We start from the raw sequence: 6,503 nt of genomic DNA, 5'->3' as shown, positions 1-6,503 counted from the left end.
CTTAATAAATATTCCTCTTCATGGATCTTGTTTCAAGAAGCTTTTAGATTGACTGAACTCATCTCATTTAGTGGTTTTAACCTAAATCTAAAAAGTTCTTGAGGTCAATTGTATGATGCTTGTGTTTTTTTATATAGCTTGGCATTTTATTTTAACAATTTATTTTGTTTGTATTTGTTACTGCCTCTTGAAAAAGAGGTAGATTGCATAATCACGCTACATGAACACCTTACATATATAATTGATAAATACATTTTGGCACTAATGGAGCCCCTTATAAGTTTCCATAATGTGTGTATGAATGTATGTGCGTTAAAAGTTTATGTCTATGCTCCAGAAAAATTGGCATCCTGTAATAGATTATTCATGTATTTGTACGTGAGAGAATCAATTATGGCTTAATGACCCCTGATAAAATCCATTAAGCTGATTAAATGCTGTTCAGTGTTATTTTGTAGAATATCACAGCAGTGCCTTGTGAAAAAAGTCTTCACACTTGAAAACTAACAAAGAGTTCACTTATGTGTAATTTAAAAAACTTTAAGATGAGTATAAGAGATAAAATACTGCTTTTTATGTTTTATTCACAACATGGCAGTATCATCCTGTGAAGATTATTTCCTGCAGCAGGAACATGGAAATTGGGTGATATTTTATTCAGTAGATGCCTTCATGAGAAAAAAAAATCACACTCAGATAAATAGTAAATATTATCAAGTGCAGCAAACAATCAAGAAGAGATACAGGTACATAATGTAAATGCAAAATATGTATTGGATGATACAATATTAGTCTAAGATGATAAAAATGTTCTGACCCTGCCACAAACTGCTGACATATTGTCTTTTTTATCCACCTGAACTTTAAAGTATTTAATTGAATTAAAGAATGTTAAAAGGAAAACTTGTACTCTCCTAAAACGGTCAGAAATTAACTTCAATAATGAAGCTACAATTTAACCTTCTTTAATTTATTACCTTATAAAAAGGGAAACTGTTAAACGGTGAACAAAAGCATTAAATAAAAATAAATTGCTAAATCAGATTAAATTGAAACGATAGACAGCTCTCAAGCTTCCTGTGGGCTACCTGCTGTCGCCCTCTACAGGATACTGGAAGTATTACTGAAGTTTCGTGCATGTTCAGAATCAAAATCAATTTTATTTACTGTCTGAAAATACTTTGTAACATAATAATAATAATAATAATAATAATAATAATAATAATAATAATAATAACCTCAAATTCCACAGAATAAGACCAAAACAAGAATAAAGAAATGATAAAACTCAGAGACAAAAAACGAAATCAAAAGTACACCTGTGTGAATTTCAGATAAAATGTATTTTTATGTTCTCTTGTAAATCTATGAATTGTTAATAAATTAAAAAATTATTTTTCAGTTTTGACTTTTAGTGTAATATTTTTCTCAAAATTGAGCCCGACTTATTTTTTTAAACTTGATTAAAAATGAAGTTTTGTTTCCCAGTGTTTCTTAACATCAACAATGTCTGACTGTAATCAAAACACATGACAAACTCAATGTGCAAGAAACCCCTCAATAAATCCATGGGGAAAAGCTGGAGGACTAATTTTTGTCTTGTCATAACACACATTAACAGGCAGCAAAATTCATATTTAATACTGAAATTAGCTCTAATTATGAGCTTTGTCTTACTTGGTGTTGTGTTGTAAGTCACTTTCAAACTACAAAAACTCCTACTTAGACTGCTAACAATAAATTAATCAAGTGTATCTCATTAACATTTCTTGCAGTTGTCTCTCTAAGTCGTCTAGAAGCAGCAGGATCGCACTGAGAGTCATGGAAATGTTCTTTTCCATCACGGCTGTTCCTCCAGCGTTAGTGCAACACATTATAAATACGGTTTTCAGCAGAGGTGAGAACACTTTCCTGCAGTCTTAAATGTCAGATGACTCAAGGCGCCATCAGTTTTCAGAAAGTGTCGCACTTCAAAGCTCAAAGGTATTTTCTACAATGCAACTCAAAGGAGTTATATCACAAAGCATGTTTTTTTTTTCTTATTTGTTAAGGCTAGAGCTTTGTTAATGACAGAATGAAAGTGACCTTGCTGAGATGAAGCCTGATTAATTATGTTAAGAGCAGACAAGCTTTTAATAAAAACCATGAGCAATTAAATACATTAGAATTTAAAGTGAGAGATTTGAAGAAAGTTTATGTCTTTATTTTGTTTTAGACACAGTTGAGTTTGAACACATTCACAAATGGAGCTCCTTTTCTGAGAACTATAAACTAAACAGAGCTGTTTATTTTTATTTATTTTTTTTTAATCATGCAGAGTGAAATCTGTGCTAACATGAGCAGAAATATCAATCAGAAAAGAAGTCAAAACTTCAAAAGTGCCACAAAAAATAAGAATAAATAAATAAAAGATTAAGTTTGGAATTGAACTCAGGGACAAAGACCTTCATTTTTGGAGAAATTTTCTGTGACCTAATAAGAATAAAATTTAAGTCTTTGACCATAACATCAATTTTTACACTTTGAGAAATAAGACCACAATCCCACCTGTGAAGCATTTTTTAAATTTATTTATTTATTATTTATTTATTTATTTATTTTTTTTTTTTTTTGCTTTTAGAGGAACTTGTGCACTTTACAAAATAAATAGTGTCATGAGGACAAACATTATGCAGATAATGCCCTACAGTTGAAGAAAATATCAAACGCCATGGAAGTATACATAAACTTCTGAATTTGAGGGCAATTTAAAAAAAATCCTCATCATTCTGATATTCAGTGAAACAAAAATAATTATGGAAATCCTAACTGAACGAAAACATAAAAAGGTTAATAACCAACAACAAAACACATGTTTATTTTATCCAGTGCAAACATTCATCACTTCCAATTAGCAAATTTCATGAAACCTTTTAATAATTCCAATGAGTTTGTTTATTTCGTGTCTGTAAAGTGAAAGCTGGCATTCTGGAAACACTCCAGACCAAAGAGCTGAAGCTTCCTCAGCGTCCCCTCTGAACTCACATGTAGGAATGCTGTTGATCGCTCAGATGTTCTGCGTCACTTGTTGCATTCCCCGAGAGGAGAAACCAGCTCAGACCGGCTCGACGTGCGCCGCCGAGGGCGGCTGGTTGGAGGCCAGCACGGACTGGTTGGTTGAGCGTACAGATTGACAGGGGGCAAAGGGGCGTCTACTCCTTTCCTCACAGACACAGTCTCCATGGCAGACAGGAAAACTCCCCCCGTTTCTGTCAGAGGATCAGCTTTCTGCAAACCTAGAGCCACAGTGCCCTCTCCGCTCTGACCCCTGCAGTGTCTCCAAATTTAGACCCCCAGAGACACAGGGACAAACCCGATGTTATTTCAGTACCAGAACTTCATGTCCTCCATCTGATTTACGTCTCTTAAAACACAGGTACAACATCTTCATTCATTATTTCCAGTTTCCAACAAAACCGTTAAGCTCGCGCTCACACTTGTTTTTCTTTTCTACACATGGTTTTACTCCTCGTCTGTAAATTCCTCAGGTATCTCCGTTCTTCTCTGTTTCACTCAAGAATTTGTTTACCACCAGCAGCAGAACCGGACCCAGCCTCTCTTTTTCCCCCTCATTACATAAGAACACATTAGTGTCAAAGTTTGGTTATATAACTCAGTTCTTGGTAGAAAGCCTTCATAATGTCACTGGGTGGTTTGCATCTACATTTTGTGCAGAGATTAACCGTGCTCGTTTTATTTCCAGGACGACGCTTAAAGCCTTAGTGAAAGCCGAGCAAGATTATTGCAATTCAGGTCTTCCTCGCACTATGCTGTGAAATTATTGAAGAGGGAGAGAGTCGAGTCTTTTTAGTTCTGAATGATTTTAAGATCCAGCATGGTTCATTTTTATTGAAAGGTCATAAATCCACAGGAGGAATTTGTGCTCATGTTGCTGTTTGTAAATGAAGAAAAACTCATACCTCTTTCTTCTGTCTCACTCTGAATTAAAAAAATAAAAATAAAAAAAATCTGCTTCTCAAAGCTCTGCTGTTCGACAAACAGCATAAGGTGCCAATCAGCACATTTCCAGCCAGATTTATGAGTGATACTGAAGGAGCTCACAGCAGTGATTGAGTCCTTGAACATGTGTGGTGCAGCTTTGAAAGAAAAACGCTTGCATTTGTGTTTTATTAGAAATGTTTACAGCATGGGTGCAGTCGGTGGCACTTTGGCCTTGCAGCAAGAATCTCCTGAGTTTGAGGTTGTTTTGTTTCATGCAGTTTTACTTACAAACGTCAGTTTTACTTTTAATCAAATGTAATTTTCTTTCAAGGTATAATGACGTGTGTTGATTCTGTAGAGGGGTGTGAGATCTTTTTCTTTATTGTTGCCTTTATATATATACATTTCCTCTTTAAAACTTGTCCATATGGATGGTTGTTGACGTTTGTGGTGCAGTAGACTGACTTCTGGGAAAAGGGGTAGACTATATAAGATTTTTTTCTTCAAACTACTCCTTTCATTCAGAACTTATGTTTGCTTTAACATGTGACGTGTTCATTCTTAAACGAAGTAAACAAATAAATGTTCTCTGTGAATACGTTTCCTCCCACAGTCCAAAAACATGACAATTGTTTTTTCTAAATTACTCTTAGAAATGGTGTGAGCACAAACATAAATCCTCCAAAATTTAACTTGCAAACAAACAAATCCGTTAACCTGGGTGTATATATGCACACATTTTTGAGCTTTTGTTTTAGTTACAACATTCAGTCTTCTTGAGTTCACAAATGTCATTAATTAGAGAAAATCAGAATAAACGGAGTCCTAAGGACAGAAAGATCGACTGATTCTCACCTGGGTTTCCTCAGTAGCTCAGGGTATGATAATGTATGTGTCATGAGGTGGTGAGGGAGACACTGAGACCCAGGTTGAAAAATAAACACACAGAAAAACTCAAATCCTCACGGTATGCTTATTATTGCTGCTGTTTTGGACTCTTTTTTTTTTTTTTTTTTTTTTTTTTAATGTTTAATATTCCCTACACACATGTTCACACTTCACAACGGGATCTACAGGAAATGCTTCCCTCAAATCAATTATTATGGACAAACTGAAGTAGAAAGCTATACACATGTCATGCATTCATCTCTCAGAACAGGTTTGAAGTCTGACTTGGGATGAAATTAAATCTCCCTTGACTAAGTTTACAAATAAAACCTGCTGCTGCTCTGCTCATGCAGGCTGATTCAGAAAGAGAAACAGATTTCCACAAGGATAATGACAAATAAAACAGAAGTTTAAGATTAAATATCTCACCGTCACAATAGAGCAAGTATGTCTAAGTTAACATCTGAAATCTGATGGAAAATGATCACAGAGGCAACAAAGAATGACTTATGTCACTGGCTGTTTCTCCAGTATTTCCTGTATGTCTAGATTAAGTAGCATGACAGTAAGACGACACAGGCCTGGCAAAAACATGGTGAGGCAGCATCATGCTCTTTGTTGAGGAAGATGAGACTCCTGCATTGGAGGTTAGAATTAAATATTTACTTTTTTAACAGGTAAAAGGTAAATCTTTTAAATCCTTCCAAGGCATAAATTCAATTTAAAACCAAGAATCTTTTCCAAAATCTGCAGCTAAGAAGTTTTCATAATACAGTGGTTAACAATGAGATCCCTCAGGTAGGTAATGAAGTTAAAGGTACAGCTGTATCACATAATTTCGAAATTAGTTTTTGACTACTTAAGGCTTTTTCTTTTTTTTTTTTCCTTACGCAGGCGCTCTAACATAGTTCATGTTACACAGCAGTAGGAAAAAACTTGAGCTGCAGTTTTAGCTGTCAGAGAATCTCCATTCACGTGCAGGACACAGCAATCCACAAAAAGCTGGAAAACTTTAATACATTTATTCATCAACCCTCAAAGAAAATGCAAACTATTGGGCATAGATGAGACATTATTTACTCATGTGCAAAACTCTAAGTTTTTAAAATCTGTATAGTATGTGAGGAACCAAGTGACCCTGCAGCGGTGCGACCCTTCAAAGAGCGGATCAGCGTCCCTTCATGCTTCTTATGGCTGCACATTAGAAACCCATCAGACACACACAGAGCTTTGGTAATGGACAGCGCATGAACTCAAAATGCTGCAAACAGAGTTTTAGTTTAAGGGGATACTGACTTTGGCAACCAGCTAATTAGCTGTTTATTTATTTTTAGTTTTACGGTTGTATCTTGCAGAATAAAAGTCACAATAAAGATTAAAACAAGATTTTCAATAAATCTATTATCCTCTCATTTTTACATTACTAATACATTTTAATGCACCCTTTTGATACCTAATGTGTAGATGTATTCAGTAAATTAGAATACAATTGAAAGGCTAATTTATTTCATCCACTCAGATTGCAGAATATTATAAAGATTAATTACACACAAACCGATGTTGTCAAGTCTTTGTTTCTGTTAATTATGATGAGTTTATGCTTACAAATAAAGATCACAGATTAGAATATTACT

This window comes from Poecilia mexicana, unplaced genomic scaffold (genome assembly GCF_051168715.1).
Source record: "Poecilia mexicana isolate PSO_F unplaced genomic scaffold, ASM5116871v1 scaffold_16, whole genome shotgun sequence".
Classification (NCBI taxonomy): domain Eukaryota; kingdom Metazoa; phylum Chordata; class Actinopteri; order Cyprinodontiformes; family Poeciliidae; genus Poecilia; species Poecilia mexicana.
The sequence above is the reverse complement of the archived record's forward strand: the minus strand, read 5'-3'. Positions refer to the sequence as shown.